Here is a 19,295-nt window from a genome sequence, read left to right on the forward strand (position 1 = left end):
TTATCAAAAACAAACATGGCGGTTTTTAAGATTTATTAAATCACTAAAACATTTTATTGCAAACTTCAAACAAGATTTCTTCACCTTTAATCGGATTTTGAACTAAACATTTTTATTCCATTCTCTTCTATGAGAACAATGGAATTGTGACGTCACAATACTTACTGTGACGTCACAGTGAAGTTTACAAACACGCATCACACCGACTGGAAATAAATACTAACCTCGTAACTCGTATCCATCAGACCTTTTTTCTCGCAGGTATTTCGAAAGTTTCTTCAACAACTTTTTTGCACGCTTTACTGGGAAAGACCAGAGGGATGTTAGTTGACAAAAAAAATCGCCAGTTAACAAAACTTTGAACGCGAGTTACTCGGCCACTTACGAGGTAGCAGCATGATTTTTTCACACGTAAAAGTTCAATTCTGCCAACCTTTTTTATTTAAAGTGCATATGACACGGCCATGACAACTTTGCGTAAAACTAAAGGTACATCTACAACAAACACATATCCAAAGTTTTACGGTTCTACGTCAACTAAAAAATGTAGAAAACTGCACGAAAAGTAACGGCGACCAAAAATCGTAAATCTTTTGCCCTGAGGAGAAAAGGACATCACATAAGGCGCTTGCGTCGAAAAAATGCATTGTTTAGATAGGAGAAGGCACCTTTTTTTGCAGATATCGAATAGTTTCAAACATAGGAGAATGTACAGATTACGCTACCTTAAAGGTCAGAACAGGGTTTTGCATGACAAAAAAATTGTCATTGTGACGTCACGAATCAAAGGCCCTTATCAGCGGAAGACCATGGGGTATAGCAGAAACGACATAACTGTGAGTGGGCAAAACGACAATGCTAAACTAACGGTTTGTCTCTGTCGTGTTTTCAAAAGTTCATGTATCACGTTAGCGATCATAAATGCTGTAACAACAAGAACATCCTGTCCCAGTACCGTATTTACTCGATTGTAAGCCGCGGCTTATAAAGTTTTTTAACCTACCGTTTGTGCGGCTTACAATCGAGGGCGGCTTACAATCGAGTAAATACGGTAACTGTTTTATTATTACACAACTAAACAAGACATAATAGTTTGAACTGCGGCCATCTGTCTTCAGCTTAAATTAACATCAAAATCCGTTTATTGCACTTGTTCACTTTTTGTCCCCTGTTTAATGCAATATTATGATTAAACCAGTTTTACAATGTTTTCTATTCCTGCGCATAAGGCTTGCTGCCAGCACATAAAGTTATGAACATCTCTTAGTTTGATTATTAACATGTTTTATTTTTACGTGTCATATGCACTTTAAGTGTCCAAAACCACAGGTTTATGCAAAACAATGGATATGATAAATACCAATATATATGTTACAGAAATGGTATACTTCAGTACTTGCACTACAGAGCAGAACTTACTTTTTACATGTCCTAGCTCACCATCATCAATTTGAGGTATTCTGGCTGCCTGAAGTTCTGCTGCAGCAGTGGAGGTTTCACCAGCTGTAGAAACATGTGTTAAAAAGCAGAAGCAATATGTACTGGGCTACTGTTACATCTTACAAAAGTTACCAAAAAAAATACAGCAAACAAATAAAATGTAAGGTTTTGAAAATTTGGTAAGACATTTCTGTCAAAAAAAAGTATGAAATGTGTATTGTAGTATGAATATAAATTAACATACAATTTTTTTCATTAACAATACATGATTGTTTAGATTAACACACCAAATGGATTGATCTACTGTGGCATGCTTACAGCACTAAAACGTTGCACACCAAGTAACAGCGGCATCACAGCCAAGCCGGGTAAAGCTTCCTTTCCTGAAAGCTCAAGAGATAAAAAAAGCACTGCAGTTTGAACTCATAACCCTTGTCATTAGGAACCATAGTTCTACCAACTAAGAAAAAATGGAAACACCCAGTTTGGCTGCGATGTCACTGCCAATAAAACTCAATAATTTAAAAATTTAACCTTTTTCTGCATGTTTTGGATATTTCTTTGAACGTCTTGAAAAAAGTCTTGCAAAACCTGTACGTTTTTGTGTGGCAGAATTGGAATAAACTAAAGAAAAGCAAAAATACTGAGTTGATCAGCTCAAGCATAACCATGCTGTAACACATAATACACTGTCAAATCTTATGCAGCGCAGTATGAAAACAAAGGATTGTTGTTATGTTATGTTTTCTGCTTTGTAAATATTTATCACCATTTTCCGGCGACAGTTTTGAATGTTGGGCCTTGGAAGTTGTTGTGCCACCTGATGTTTTGGATGGAGACGATTCGATACTTGTTGAAGCCAAACCATCCCTGCAAGCTTTAAAACAATGTGTTGAAATATATAGTATAGCATATATATATACATATATATATATATATATATATATCATTTTTTTTCCATTTTTGTGGACTTTAGTGAAGTGTTGCAACATACATACCATTTAACAATTAATTTATGTGCCTTTACCACAGGTTTATTTAAAAAAAACGATTATAATAAATATCAACAAATATATATGAATGCAAAACATGGTGGCAACAATACACTCCAGTTTGTGTTGTAAAAATGTGATACTTCATTACTTGCACTAAAGATCAGTTAAGCAACGTGTGTATGTAGGGCAGAACTTACTTTTTACATGTCCTAGCTCATCACCATCAATTTGAGGTATTTTGGTTGCCTGAAGTTCAGCTGCAGCAGTGGTGGTTTCACCAGCTGTAGAAACATATGTATTACAAATCAGAATCAAAATATACTGGGCTACTATCTGTTTACAAGTGCCTTAATGAAACAGAGTACAAACATTTGCTGAAATTCTAGTAAAACTTTAAATAATTGTTCCAGTGGTTCTCAACCTGTAAGGGCTTTTTAAGTGGTGTTGTTGCGTTTGAAGTGTTCGCTACAGTGTGCATAAGAAATTACAACATAGACAAATTCCACCCAAAAATGCCAATCGTTGTAAAATTGCATGCTGCGATATGTGTCATGAACTTTAAATGGGCATTTAATCCTGTTTCTGATTGTTATTTGGCATTTTGATATTTAGTTCAAAGTACAACACAACCATGCTTTAACACATAATACACTGTCAAATCTTGTGCAGCGCAGTTTAAAAAAGGAAGCATTGTTGTTGTGTTATGTTTCACTCAAACAGTTTTCTGCTTCGAAAACATTTACCACCATTTTCTGGCGACTGTTTTGAATGTTGGGCCTGGGAATTTGTTGCGCCATCTAATGTTTTGAATATAGTAGATTTTACATTTGTTGAAGCAAACTCTCCTTTACAAGCTTCAATTCAGCAAAGTTTTGTCAGCAAACAAGAAAACGGAAACACATTTTTAAAACACAAATACCAAATAAATATAGTACTGACGGATTTTATGCATGTTGAAAATTGTCATACCGCTGACAGCACTATTGAAAGGATCAGATTCCGAACTGATTTCACTACATTCACTTCCAGAGGCTTTAATTAAAAATTATAAAATAAAACAATGGTCATTAAAGCACAAACTTTCCAATGCGCTGCACATACCTGGTTTATGTCCGAGCAAAAGGCCACACACAAAACGACGAACCATTGCCCAATGGGGTTCATTGATTAAATCGTCCACGATTTGATCAAATTCTTCATCTGCCATGAACATATAAATGTAGTATACACCAAACATTTCCTGCAGAACTTGATGAAGATAGTAGAAGAGAACATCTCTTCCATCAAAGACTCTACGTCTGGGAAGCCAGGAGAACTTTGCCATTTTGAACACTACATCCTGTACTTTTACATCTTCTAAACCTACTTTTTGAAGGTCGTCATGTGTGAACACAACGGTTTTACGAACCATGCCTTCATATGCCATTTGGCTAAGTGGCAAATTGAGGTTATTTAATTTCTCTCCTTTTGCATGCTCAGAGTGACCAAGTTGTCGCAAAACGGTATCAAATACATGAGTTATGGTGGAAATGCTGCGTACCTCACCAAATAACCCAGCATAAACAATAAATTGCAAAAGCATTGGATTGCAGAATAAATCAAGCAATTGTGGAGATTTACTTTTAAGTTTGTTCCACAGTTCATTTGCTTTATCACCCGAGTAACTATCAAACAGTGTCTTTGCATCCTCAGGAGAAAGATCACCGACATAAATTGTTGGCTTAGGTCGGAGTCCTAATGGTATTGATAGCAATGAGTGGGGTCGGGAAGTAAAAATTAATATAGATTTTGGAAAAAATTGCCTGCTGCAAAGGTTAGCAACAAGCTGTTGTACTGGCAAGGGAGTGTCATACTTCACATTTACAGGTGCCATGTTTTCTAGTGTCCAGGTTGCCTGATCTAATCCATCAAAAATAAAAGCACACTTTTCTGGGTTGTTTATCATCCACTGGAAAACAAAACTAAGTGTTTCCTGTGAAGCATGGTTGAACTGGTTATCCAGCAGAAGCTCCTGCAAAGTAAGCTTTTTATCGCCATAGTTTAGATACATGAACCGAAGATGAAGCACTAAATGATCTTCTGTTGCTAGTTGCCTGCACAATCTCTTTGAAAGAGTAGATTTGCCACATCCAGGCGGTCCAAGAAAAGCTAGAAATATACCTTGCTGGTTGTCTTCTTTGAAGCTTGAAACTAGTTTCTCAAATTGGATGTGTTCACCAACAAATCGATCATTGTCCCCCTTGCTTGTTGATGGCTGAAACTCATTTTCCTTTTGAGGATCAATTCCTTTGTAAATATCAGTATCTATCAGTGTTGGTTGAACCTCTGGTATTTCAACCTTTTGCAACACTTCACTGTAAGGGACAACATCTGGATCAAGATTTTCAAGCTGATATTTTTTGATTTCATCAACTGCCTGTTGCAACTTTTCTTCTGCAAATTTTAAACAGGTTTTTCAGATAATAAATCTATTTTGCTGTGAGAAACAGTGAGCTCTAGCATCTATGTTTGGCTGGTTTATTTTTAGTGCAGCATGCTGCATAACCACAACGCAAATTGAGGATTAGCATTTATCAGTAAAACTATATTGTGATGGTAACGTCTAATGCCACAGAAAAATGATAAAATCCCAAGTACAAAAACGGGAAAAAATTTGTCTGCTGTATGTATCATTATATTTTCATTTCAAATGCTTGTTCCCAAAGTTTTAGTTGATCTAAATCTTATTTTACGTGAATTTATGGAACTACTTTGATTCGTATGAGTAAGAACAAACATAATTTCAGATGACATCGAAGAAGGTTGTGTATCTGACGTCACATTTCTCGTATGTTATGTTGTGTTTACGTGGCATCTGTACCATACGGCGCGCTGTTAATTGTATGCACGGAAGACAGTCTAATATCCGGTCAGCCTATTTCGTGACACTTCGAGCAACAAGCTGTCTTTTCAAATGAGTCACGGATCGGGCTGAACCCAAACGACCCTGTATGCATTTTCTATATAAGTCACACATCTTGGGTAAAAGAATATATATACAATTCAGTCTTTGAAGAGGGCGATATTTCAGTCTATAACTCTATTCCATGATTTCTTTGTAGACTCACAGACAGAGACTTTAGTACGCGTGGTTTGTAACGTTTTGTTGTAATACTTGTGCGACTTTTATTTATGCATTAAACTGTCAGATTAACTTTGGTTTAGATAGTAGCCTTTTTATCAGGAGTCAGATATACGGCAGTTTTAATATTTTGTGTAGACTTTTAAACAACGCCCTACAGTTGTAATCGGCAAATTTCCAGTTGTAACTCTCTCATTGGTTGTATTTTTACCCACAATGCAGTACACTTTATGGAGGATAAAACAAAATCTGCTGAAGGACGCAGATTGGTATTTCTATTACAATAAGCTTGGCGGCGGAAAATTTTCACCTTGTATTTAATCCTCTGTTACCTTAGAAGGAGGAAGTCACAAAGCAATCAGTGAAGCAATGGGGTCAATTTTACGGTTAAGTGAGCTCATATGCAAGTGCTGTTGCTTGGGCGAATTTGAGCCAGTTTCGGGCAGTTTTAAGTAGAGTTTTGGGCGTTTTAATCAGGTAGCTACGTGGTAACGTGTGTTGTATAAAATTGTGCTGAAAAGACGGTTTAAGTTTGAGGTTATATCTGCAGAATAATTAAAGACTTATGTCTGCGTTGAACGGTGTTTCAGCTACAGTGTTTGTTTTACATGTTGGCCAAACAAGCGTGAAGAAAATTCCTTATTCTCTAAGCCCATGTGGTTTACGTGAAGATGCCTTGGTAACTTACTGGCTCCGTAGCTTCATTTGACAATTTGGCTCAACGCAAGATACGGTAAACTGGAATCTTTTGTCCACCGTAATCCATATTGAAAATAGCTGTCCCTGTACTATCGTATCTACCAACTGATTTAAACGTTTTCACAAACACTTTTACTTCACGCATGTTTGCTCAGTTTCGCTTGTCACAGCTACCAAATGGTTTGTAAAATGGTTACGTAGGTTATTTGTGATGTCACGAGGTGATGAGTTGTGAGCAAACTATTGAAACAATTCATGGCTTGATGCCACATTACCAAAATGTTTGCAATGGAAACATACAAGCGCATGTGTAGAATGGTTTCATATCTCCGTCGAAACTCTTTCATCAATATTTCGCGGCACACACAGTTTGCGAAACCTGTTAAACGCATTATTCTGACAAGCTGTTAAGTGCACTATTCGTTCAAGTAGACAAAAATGATCGCATGCTCATCATGATTCTACAAGGGAAGTGAAAGCTCCCGAGCATCTGGATACAAACACAAATTACTGAACACATAAAAGTGTCTGAAAACCACAGCATGCTTTCGTTTTGAATGCTAAAGTCAGGCACGACAGCCCCCAACAACTATCGTAACTGGAACTTAGACATTCACTATCTGAGTGGTATATATGTTAATTGCTCTTCCTCAGTCGCTCTCTCTAAAGGACTCGGTTACCCAGTTTTAAATTCCATTGATATGACGCGTGTATTATTATTTATAAACGCATTCTGTTCACGGAGTCTAATTAGTTATATTTCAGAACACACCCCAGAAGATCAGAACTTAACTAAAACAGCCAAGTTCACACCGCTGGGTCTGACCTATGCTCCGTAATGGAGTTTTGGTGCTTGATAATTTCGGAAATTACATTTTCATAGCAATGCATCATGCATGGCAACCTAACGGATCATTGGTAATTTGCTGACAACCATAAACAAAAATGTAGAATTCAGTGAAACATTATCCGCAGTGACAATTTAATGTGATGATGTCCACGTCATTTAATCAGAGTCCAACGGTCTAAGTCACATAATATGTTTAATTGGATTCTATGTTGTCGCTGGGGCAAGACACAGATATTTGCATTTAAGCTAATAATTTGGTCATCTTCAAATGATCGTAAATAAAGGCGAAATCAGTTGGGGTTCGACTGGAATACAAGTATTTGTATTTCAAACTCCCTAGTAAAACTCCCATACCTCGTTTATCTTCTGATTCTGTATTGGTTGATTCATGATAATGGGCATGATGGTGATGTTCTTCCACAGTCTGTTGCAGATGTTCATGGTGATGTACGTCACCAGTATGTAGGTGTAGGTTCTGGAATAAAACCAGAATATTTACACAACAACAAGGTGGTTTTCTTTTTGGAGTAGCTTCACTAAACTAAGCATCGCCGGTGTATGGTTGTTGAAAGTAAAGTAATAAATTACTGAGAGCATTTGTCAACGTCACAAAGAGACCACTATGCATATTAATAATAATCAAATTAAAGTGTGATATCTTTGATGTAATATAGCAGATCACTATAAAGTGACTAATCAACCACGAATAAAGTCTTTACATTCAAGCTTACCTCGGCAACAATGTTTTGTAAGTTTTCTCCTTCTGTTTGTTGTTCGGCCATTCTTGGATTAGCAGGTGTAGCTTTGTATTACAAGTACAGTATAGAAATAATACATGCAAAATCTGTGTGATCAACAGTCTCAAGTTACATGCCTTATTTAGAAACAAATTAAACGTTGCTTATTTTGTCGACCTATGACAGGAAATAAACCGCAACATATTTGACAGTAACGGATTTCATATGACTTTACTGAACTAGTAATCAACGGTGATAATTCAGATAAATACAAAACCCGCGAAATATACTTTACCGTCTGAATGGAATAAAGCTGATTAGAAGAGATGCATTTACTTTTTGCTATTTAACTCCATCAACGCGTACGGCTCCGTTAACCTGTGCGGTATTTCCAATTGCCTGTGGTGGTAAATAACCGTCAACCTGTGTGCGCCCGTGCAAAACACGGAAATTACGTTTGTTTTTATGTGTAAGGCAGTTTACTTATTGTGCGTCATTGCGGAACATCTACAGTCCAACAGTTAGAAGATATATGCATGAGCACATGTAGCTGATGAACATAGTGGGCGATTCTAACGTAGACGCCGTGCTGCGGAAATCAGCCTACCAGTGGGTGTTGAAGGTATGAATGACTAAACCTGCTTTAAGTATAGCAACAAAAACAGAACTCTTTAATCAACAAATTCGTGGTGAACTAACATCACGTCACTATTGGTTCCCAGTTGCTTTGCTTGGCCATAATGTTTACTCTACTGTGGTTCGTCTCCATTAATTCCTACCTAGTTTGGCCCATAACGAATCGACGTCAAATGCAAAGAACCACAAAGTATAAAATTTCCTGTTTAGTTAACCGGCAAGACCATATCGCAAGCTGCACTTCGGAATGGGACGATCACGCCTTGTCATGCAAGAGCATAAAGCGATGTCTGATTACGGTTGTAGAGATCCCCTACGTCAGGGGTTCTTAACCTGGGGTCCATGAACCCCCAAGGGGTCCGAGAAGATGCATTAAGGGGTCCATGAAAGGAAAAACAATTATTCCGAAAATCCACGTATTTTCCTTTGTCCATAAGGTTTCGCTGTCCACGAATTTTAATTTTTTGACATTTGCAATGTGTTTCTAGTAAAGGGGTCCATAGCTTTTCAAAGAATGTTTTAGGGGTTCGTGATCCAAAAAAGGTTAAGAAACACTGCCCTACGTATATGTGAAGGTCGCCTGGCAAGTTGTGTGCTAGCTCACCAGTGTATCCTGACAACATTACACGCGTCGGTTTTAACAAAAACTCCCTACATTTATTCAGAGAACAGCTGCCGGAAAAACAACATTACAACAACGAACGGCTGCTGTAGTGCATCTAGTGACTGTTCCGCTTGTTTCCTAATGACCGTTGATGGGTCTTGTGACTTACATAGGGACCTAGTATTCTTCTAAGTTATAACAAAAAAATTTGCTCCTGGATGAAACTGTACAGAGGAAGGAATTGTTGAGCCTCTTCGAAGATCTGATGACCAACAGGGGGGTATAAACAGCCCTGGGGGGAGGGCTTTGACACTTTTTCAGCAACTAAATTTGATGCCATTGCATAGAGAAGAGTTGGGACTTACAAAAAGTTTTTGACAATTCATTTTTCTGCAACATCCAGTTCCAATTTTTGTTACTTTTTTTGTCAAAATATTGTCTAACCAGGGGGGCAAATGCCCTCAGGGGGTGGCTAAACCATTTTTCTATTGACTAATTTTGATCAAAATTTTTTGATCTGGGATGGATCTTTCATAAAATTTTTGTCTGAGAGGCAAACATGCTGACCGCACAAATCGACTGAAACTTTAGGTTTAAAATGATACACTGATATCTCCACATGATATTTAATAACTCCTAGCTTCGGGCGTATTACGTTGTGTAAAAACCAAGGCAGTGCGTTCTAATTTGAATGTACTAGGACGCCAAGTCGTTTGTACTCGAATGATGGGAGTAGTAAGGATGTCTGTAAACCTCTTCAATATCTAGGTCACGTGAATCCTCTACGCCCTCTGATTGGCTGAATTGGAGTTCGTCACGGTTGTAGTGATGGCCCACCCGAACGAACGTCTTATTAATGAACCTGCAACCATGGTAATGGTTTCCATGGTAAATTGTTTTAACTCTATGGCCCTATGAAAAACTCTTATTTTTTTTCGTGATATCCTTATGTACAAAATGAACTTGATAGCTGAAAGCATTATTGTTCATAGTAGCTCTGTGAAGTGGAAAACCTTGTTGTAGGAAATCAAACTTAAAATCGACAAAATTTTGAATTAAAAATTGTGACATTGATACATGAGAAGAAAATGCATTTTAGGAATAATGGACTGATACGGAAACAACACTTTAAATTCAATGAAAAACTCCTGAAGGGCAACTTCTAGTTCAGTTATAGTGGTGGTGGTACTGTTTCTTGGGGAACAACATATGTCCAATATATCTAAAAACAGTACATACAATTTCCATGTGGGATCATCTTCTGGTATAACATTGGCAATTTTAGGCACAGACACAAATACTGAGAAGCTGGGCAAACAAACTTTATAAATTTAATTGTTTTAAACAAAAGAGTAACATAATCATATTACTAGTTTGTTTCAGGTTTTTGGATAGGGCATTGAAAAGTTTTCTGTGTGAAAGAGCTGTTGGTTTGTTTTTAAAATCAACCCTGTACTCAAAGCAAGTCATCTTTGCATTTAACGACTCCAAAGTAAAATATTTCTTTTCGCCTATGATGTTCTACAACTCACTGTTAAAAATGTCTTCTTTGCAAGGAACACAAAAACTACCTGTAGCATTAGCTTTAATATATAGGGTATGACACCTTCGAACAAATCGGGATGCACATCAGCAGCAAAATTGTCAAATGGGTGAAAAAAAGTTGCCAATATAGGATATCTAAACTTGATACCCTGCTGGTTTTTAACAGATGTTTCAATGGCTTTGATGCATTTCTCATATGAAATTTTTGTTCTTATGTGGCATTGCTTTTAAGTGTTCTACAGAAAACAAGGAAGTACAATAAACATTTTAACAAACACAAAAATAAATAGTACACATACTTTTGTTTCAAATTATTAAACTTGCCGTATCAGTCTATATGTGATAAATTCTTTCTCTGATTGGCACTCTTTTGCAAAAGACTGACTTTTGTATTGTAAACGGTACACAAGCTTTCGCGATTTTCCCTCGCTTCGTCAGGTGTAAATGAACACAATGCGATACAAAAAAAACAAGCGCAAGGCGGTCGAAGAAAAAAGGCACTGTAAACGATAAGCTGCCGTTAGTTAGCGTCGTCGTGTTGCTGCATCGTTCCTGCGGCATCGTCGTGTTGATAATGGCTCAGGAATCCCCAACCTCTGTTGAGCCCATCTTTGATGGCGTTGAAGCGGTTAATGTGGTGTTGCTCGGCCGTCTCCCTTGCTGATCTTGATTTCCCTTTAACTTTTTGCAAGACCATTACCCGCATGTCGTCGACGCTATGCTTGGGCTCGTTGAAGTGTGCCCCCACTGGCTTTTCAGTGTTGTTATGTCGGACATCGTTCTTGTGGCCATTCATTCTCTTTCGTAGAGTTTGCCCTGTCTGTCCAATGTATAGAGCGCGGGGGCAGCGTGCACATGTTATTGCGTACACCACGTTCGTTGATTTGCAACTGAATGATCCATTTGGTGTAAATTTGTTGCTTTTATTGCTGACGGTGATGTGGTTCTCCGAGTTGATCAATTTGCACAGAGTACACCTGGTGCTTTTACACGGACGAGTTCCCAACTGTTGTTTGGTTGCATTCAGTGTCGAGGCAGTTAAAAGTTTCTTAAGATTAGGGGGTTGCCGATAGGCTATTACTGGCAGGTGTGGAAAAATTTCACTTACTGCTTTGTCTTGTTGAAGAATTGGTTGCAGGTCTCTTGCGATCTTTTTGAGGCGACCAACCGAATAGTTGTAGGTGATTGCAAGTGGTATACGCGTTGGGTTCTTCCTTTGGTTGTTGTATTGTAGAAGACGGTCTCTTGGGATCTTTGCTGCTCTTTTCATTTCTTTATCTACCAAGCTAGCCCGGTAGCCATTCGCCAGAAATACATCCCGCAAAGCACGTAAACGTGTGTTGCAGTCGTCGTAACGAGAACATATCCGTCTGTATCGTAGCGTTTGGGAATATATTATGGACCGATACACATGTCTGGGGTGGGAACTCGAAGGGTGTAGATACGTGCCTCGATCGGTCGGTTTATGATAGATAGAGGTGAAAAGTTCATCGTTTTGCAGTGCGACCGTTACATCCAGGAAGTGGACACATGTGTTAGACCACTCCACCGTGAATCGTATGTTCGGGTCCACTCGATTAAATTCTTGCACGAATAGCTGGAGGGGTCGTTCCCCCGCAGTCCAAATCAAGAAAACGTCATCGATAAACCGGTGGTATGTTTTTGTCGATGACTCGTATGGTTGTATGAAGCGTTCCTCCAAACTTGACATAAAGATATTGGCGTATTGTGGTGCCAGGCGGGTACCCATTGCCGTACCTTTAATTTGGATATAATTGTTGCCGTCGAATTTAAAATTGTTGTGTTCCAGAATAAAACGGGTTAGTCGTAGGGCCGGTTTAGACCGGATATCTTCATCCGGGAGTGCTTCTTGTACAGCCTTCAGTCCACGCTCGTGGTCAATGTTGCTGTATAGCGATGTCACGTCCAACGTGACCAATAGAGCGTTGGAGGGAAGGTTTTTAATGGTTGACAAGCGCTTAATGAAATCTGTTGTGTCTTGAATGTAGCTTTTTGCTGATTGAGCGTGTGGCTTCAAAATTCTTTCGACGTATCCGGATATTTCCTCCGTGAGCGTTCCCAGGCCACTTATAATTGGACGTCCTGGATTGTTGGGTTTGTGCACCTTAGGTAGCAAGTAAAATACGCCTGGTGTCGGATCTTCAGGAACTAGAGACACAATCTCGTTCCTCACACCTTCCGGAAACGATTTTATCAACTTCATGAGTTCCTTCCTGAACTTGTCAGTTGGGTCTGTTTCCAGCTTCTGGTAATATTCCACGTTGTCTAACTGACGGCAAGCTTCTTGCATGTAAGCTTCGGTGTCCATAACAACTATAGCGCCTCCCTTATCAGCAGGTTTGAAAACGAGATTTTCACACTTCTTTAGTTGGTGGACAGCTACCGATTCTTCTCGTGATAAGTTCGGTCGATGGTCACGTTTATGGTTGAGAATTTCTGTCTCAACACGATTGCCAAAAAAAACAACTGATATATAAATCCAGATTTGGGTTACGTCCTTCTGGAGGTGTCCACTCACAAAAGTGCGGCTTAGAGTTTACTTTGCCATTGTAGCTTTCCTGTGTGTTGGTTTCCTTGCCATGGAAATATTCTGCCAAGCGCATTCGGCGAAAGAACGCCTCTACATCTGCGCATACTCCAATTTTGGGCCTCTCCGCAGAAGCGATGTTTGACCACTGCTTAGGTTCTGCCAATATAAGTTGATTATGTTCGTATCCCCTTGTTTGTTGATATGTGAACTGGGGTGCGCCTCCTCTCGCAAGTAGTGTAATTTGCGATTCTTATTGTTAATTAATTTCTGCAAAGTGGTGTTGTATTGGCTTCTGGCCCACAGTTTTCACGTCCTCGCCAACTTCAGCACGAATGTTGTCAGTTAATTTATTCTGTTTGCTGTACATTATTCTTAACAGATGGTTACGCAGTTTTACTGATGCTTTTTGGCACAAAGCATGCGACCGCCTGGTGTTAAAAGTGTGTTACAACGGATTTTTTAATCTGAGGCCCTTCGGTATCAAATTCTCTTGTTTGCATTTGGCAAGAAAATATATGTTCGACCTAACTTGCGCAAGTTCCTGCATCAAATGGGCAAAGTGCCATTGCTTTCGGCTGTATTTGGTAACCGGCCCTACGACTAACCCGTTTTATTCTGGAACACAACAATTTCAAATTCGACGGCAACAATTATATCCAAATTAAAGGTACGGCAATGGGTACCCGCCTGGCACCACAATACGCCAATATCTTTATGTCAAGTTTGGAGGAACGCTTCATACAACCATAGAGTCATCGACAAAAACATACCACCGGTTTATCGATGACGTTTTCTTGATTTGGACTGCGGGGGAACGACCCCTCCAGCTATTCGTGCAAGAATTTAATCGAGTGGACCCGAACATACGATTCACGGTGGAGTGGTCTAACACATGTGTCCACTTCCTGGATGTAACGGTCGCACTGCAAAACGGTGAACTTTTCACCTCTATCTATCATAAACCGACCGATCGAGGCACGTATCTACACCCTTCGAGTTCCCACCCCAGACATGTGTATCGGTCCATAATATATTCCCAAACGCTACGATACAGACGGATATGTTCTCGTTACGACGACTGCAACACACGTTTACGTGCTTTGCGGGATGTATTTCTGGCGAATGGCTACCGGGCTAGCTTGGTAGATAAAGAAATGAAAAGAGCAGCAAAGATCCCAAGAGACCGTCTTCTACAATACAACAACCAAAGGAAGAACCCAACGCGTATACCACTTGCAATCACCTACAACTATTCGGTTGGTCGCCTCAAAAAGATCGCAAGAGACCTGCAACCAATTCTTCAACAAGACAAAGCAGTAAGTGAAATTTTTCCACACCTGCCAGTAATAGCCTATCGGCAACCCCCTAATCTTAAGAAACTTTTAACTGCCTCGACACTGAATGCAACCAAACAACAGTTGGGAACTCGTCCGTGTAAAAGCACCAGGTGTACTCTGTGCAAATTGATCAACTCGGAGAACCACATCACCGTCAGCAATAAAAGCAACAAATTTACACCAAATGGATCATTCAGTTGCAAATCAACGAACGTGGTGTACGCAATAACATGTGTACGCTGCCCCCGCGCTCTATACATTGGACAGACAGGACAAACTCAACAAAAGAGAATGAATGGCCACAAGAACGATGTCCGACATAACAACACTGAAAAGCCAGTGGGGGCACACTTCAACGAGCCCAAGCATAGCGTCGACGACATGCGGGTAATGGTCTTGCAAAAAGTTAAAGGGAAATCAAGATCAGCAAGGGAGACGGCCGAGCAACACCACATTAACCGCTTCAACGCCATCAAAGATGGGCTCAACAGAGGTTGGGGATTCCTGAGCCATTATCAACACGACGATGCCGCAGGAACGATGCAGCAATACGACGACGCCAACTAACGGCAGCTTATCGTTTACAGTGCCTTTTTTCTTCGACCGCCTTGCGCTTGTTTTTTTGTATCGCATTGTGTTCATTTACACCTGACGAAGCGAGGGAAAATCGCGAAAGCTTGTGTACCGTTTACAATACAAAAGTCAGTCTTTTGCAAAAGAGTGCCAATCAGAGAAAAAATACTTTTGTTTGAATATCTTTTCATGTGCATAAACAGTATCGGGAAACAAAAGTGTTGGAACCAGAAAAACTTTTATGTAAAGCCAATGATTAAATGTGCAGCAAGATTGTCAAGCGCCGTTTGAGCAATGGTGCCCTTCAAGTTTATTTCCTTGTTTCCAACAAACATGTTGGAAAACATTAATACAAACAAATTACAACATATAATACACAAATGCACATTGGTCGTACTGTTTCCAAGATGAAAAGGTCATCATTAAGAGGTTTAAGTATTTGTTTCCACCAAATCTGTGAATTTTTTAAATCCTTGGAGTAAAACAATGTGTTCAAAAAAATTCGATTGACAGCCGACATAAATTTGGAATGTGTGTTCAACACCATAAAATAAATGGCACCTGCAAAAACATCATGCAAAATTTGTTTCTCATTGTTATTACAGGTATGAAAATATAACCACACACTATTTATTCATCTTACCCATATTATGAGTTCCAGTTTTGGAACTCAGTGGATTAGTCACTTCAAAGCCGTCATAATATAGTAGAAGTTGGATATCATGCTTTTTTTGATAAAACAAAAGTGTCCATCCATTTCCAAGCTTTTGCTTGATCGATCTGTAAACTATGTTAAAAAAACCTTGATCAAAGGAATGCCAAAGCAATTTTATTTTAAAGTGTCGATTTAAGGATACATATTGTAGTAAATGAATTACATTTCCTTGATGCGATCCATTTTTGGGAGTTTGCAAGAGGACATGAGTTCTAGGGGGCTGCAGAAATATACTTTGTCACAATAACATTGTCAACTTTGCCAAAAAATATGAACGCAACAGTTAAGGTAGGAAGGCAAATACTCACAACAAAGCAAGGAAGTAGTTTTTTCCATTGGTATTCCGAGTCAACATCGTGGAAAGGATCAACCAATCCCATACCCAGGGTAAAAACTTCTTTCACATTTAGTGTTATTTCTCAATTATTTTGACTCCTCCAATTATTGTTCTCGCACACTCTTCCAACAGCCCCTCTGTCCAAAAGACCATTGTGTCTTTTCTCTTTGCAATATTGGCAAGAGTATTTTATAAGCTGTGATATGAGGATCAGATCCGAAAATCAAATCATCGGTTGTTTTTCTGCCCTTGGACGAACATGGAATCATGTCAGAAGCAAGCTCATCTAAACTTGGCGGTGGATCATCACCATCAACCACAGTATCATTAGGCAAATCAGTGGAAGTTTGGAGAATGTCTTGTTGGCAATTAAATGCAGTTTTTGGCGAATTTCTGTACCAGGATGTTGGCAATTTCCAAGGCTTTGATTTGTGATGTTTTTTTACGTGCTTTCTTAGTGAGAATTCATCATTTAAACGTTCGCAGCACCCCTCAATATTCCAAACCAGCTTAAAGTTGCGACTAAATACATATGCCTTTTAACCGCCACAAACGATTTGAAATTTTTCAAAAAAGATGGATGTTAGTAACGCAACTCGTCATGTGTTGTGCATTTGCAAATAATTTGTACATTTTTCCTGTGTAATTTAATCCTATGTCAGGGCGTGATTTAAGTGAAGCTGGAAAAGTAATACTGCCTGCAAACTAAAATGGTCTCTCAGACACTAAAATCGGAAGATGGTGATTGCTTGGAATGTGAAACTGTGTGCAATGCCTTCAAAGGTTTGTTTTGTCAAGTATATATTGTAATCTAACGTTTTCCTATGCCTCAATTTTATTAAAACATATCTTGGTGAGGTAAATCATGCCCCAATTATGTGAGTGAGGTCGGTCAAGCAGTTGAAAGAGAAATGATACTTTTTATTTATACAGATGCAAAAATTGACGGTCAAGCAATGACAATGATAAATAGCATTGATGTTTTTGCAAAGCTTTTGCCCAATGTACTATGTGGTTACATGATCAAGATATTTACAGCATTTAAGGCACAAATAAGTTTGGGGGATTATACTAGATCATTGTCTAGTGCTAACACAGAGTCAGCATCGTGTGCTGACACAGAACCAATTTTTTCAAGTTCAGATACAGAAGATGAAATGCCTTCAGATATAGATAAAGATAGCAATTGGCCCATAATACCTAATGAAGGCGCCAAAATTGATGAAAGCCTTGAGGAATATTCAGATTGCAGTTTTGTGTCTAGTGATTCAGTTAAACCAATCCCAAAAATGTTTCCTAATGTAACTTTGGCTATCATGCAAAAGAATTGCTTCGGACAAGAATAATGGGAAAAGAGAAATAACTTCTGAATTGATCAGAGTAATGAGAGAGTTTGAAAGGTGTGTTGATGCAGCCAAATTTTAAATTTAATAAAGCCTTCAATAAAAATTTTTCAGGCATCCTGAAAGAAAAATACGCCAAATGGCTGTCTTGGCACTTATACAAAGAGTTTCCTCTTTGCAATCCCGCGCCACATCTATAAGCAATCCCTTTCTCACTTTCGATTCCTCCAAAACTTTACTTTTACCCGAAATTTCTTACTCGGCTAAAATTTACCCCCTACCACCCAAGCAACGAGAGCGGGTCGACGGCATTGTGGCAAGCTTTGTCGGAGGCCCAAACGTACCAACTTTGCCCATCAATATCCTGGCACCGCGTCGTGACCTTGGTGGTTACGGCGCGGCAAATCTCCCTCTCTACGCTGACGTATCCATTCTCTTTTCCGTCAAAAATTACTACAAACATCGAATCTTGGACACCCCAACTCTCCCTCTTGGAATACAATCTCGGCCTCCCCCTATCAAATCTATACAACCTCAGAATAAGAAATAACCTCCCCCACGCCAAAATCCAAACCCCTTTGTACCCGATTATTAAATGATTCCCAGCACCCCCTTTTCCACACCGACTGGTAGCAAATTCATCACCTCATCTTTCCAAATTACCTCGGAACATTCAACTATAGATTAGTACACAAAATCCTCCCCCTGAAATGCCAGAAGTCCTACCTTCCCCTGGATTTAGACCCCCAATGCCATCTATGTAATTACCCCCTAGAAACATTCAGTCACCTCTTTCATACCTGTCCATCTATCCAGCCAATTTTATCCCTCGTAAAAAACACCTTCACATTTTTCGACACCCCCAGCTTTTTAACTTTTCCAAAAACGCCCCTGTCAGACGACCCATACTCGTCAACCCTTGTAGCCCTATTAAATACGTCCCTCACCCACACCATCTGGAAGACCCGTAACCGATTAAACAGGACCCTCGCCCTTTACTTAACATACCCCAACACCTGACCCGGACCCTGAAACACACTATGCGCTCTCGCTTACCTTTGCAACGGAACAATTCAAATGCCGTGTAACGGCAGAATTTGCGCGTCTGGCAGCGCGCCGTCGTCACACCAAGGAATGTCAATTCCCGAAAACGCGTGTATTTGCCACACGGGCACAAGCACTTGACAACACGTACGAGGTACACGTACAAGAATAGGAACACGAGCACAGACACGGACACGAGCAAGAACACGGTTTTCTTTGAAGAAAACGTACACTATGATTCCAGTTAAGCAATGTTAATAAAATTACCCTTACCGGAGTTTTGAGCCAGATCACGCGAAACATCAACAAACCAATCCGATTAATATTTCTTACAGCAACTTATTCAAATAGAATTAAGGCAACTCTAGCTTGAATAAAATAAATTTGACATTAAATTCAGCACGCTACACGTGGTACCTCACAACTCAGTTTTAACAAGCATGGCAGAAGGATAAAGTTCTCTTGCATTATGATGTCACATACAAGGCAAAATTGATATTGTGTTGAAATTCAATTATATGTTTACTGTGTGACGCAGGTGTGGTTCACTGCAAACACATTTACAAATAAACAAAGAAAACATTGAAATCACGAAACAACGAAGTAAAGAAAGCAACATGCGTGCCGCCGGCGAGCAAGCTCCAGCCTGGCATTTGCAATATTCCGCATTTATAAAGCGGCAAACAAGATCGACATAGCGTCCATGATCTATCTTCATCAGTGTTGGATCCTGTGCACCGCAATTCAGGGTCAGTTCGACGACTGCGT

General features: G+C 39.3%; 1 pseudogene; it reads right to left on the reverse strand.

Moving 5' to 3' along the window:
* Window positions 1-9,778: 9,778 nt before the first annotated feature.
* Window positions 9,779-15,423, reverse strand: LOC145909634 (uncharacterized; annotated as a pseudogene).
* Between the last annotated feature and the right edge of the window lie 3,872 nt (window positions 15,424-19,295).

This window comes from Ascidia mentula, chromosome 7, assembly GCF_947561715.1.
Source record: "Ascidia mentula chromosome 7, kaAscMent1.1, whole genome shotgun sequence".
Classification (NCBI taxonomy): Eukaryota; Metazoa; Chordata; class Ascidiacea; order Phlebobranchia; family Ascidiidae; genus Ascidia; species Ascidia mentula.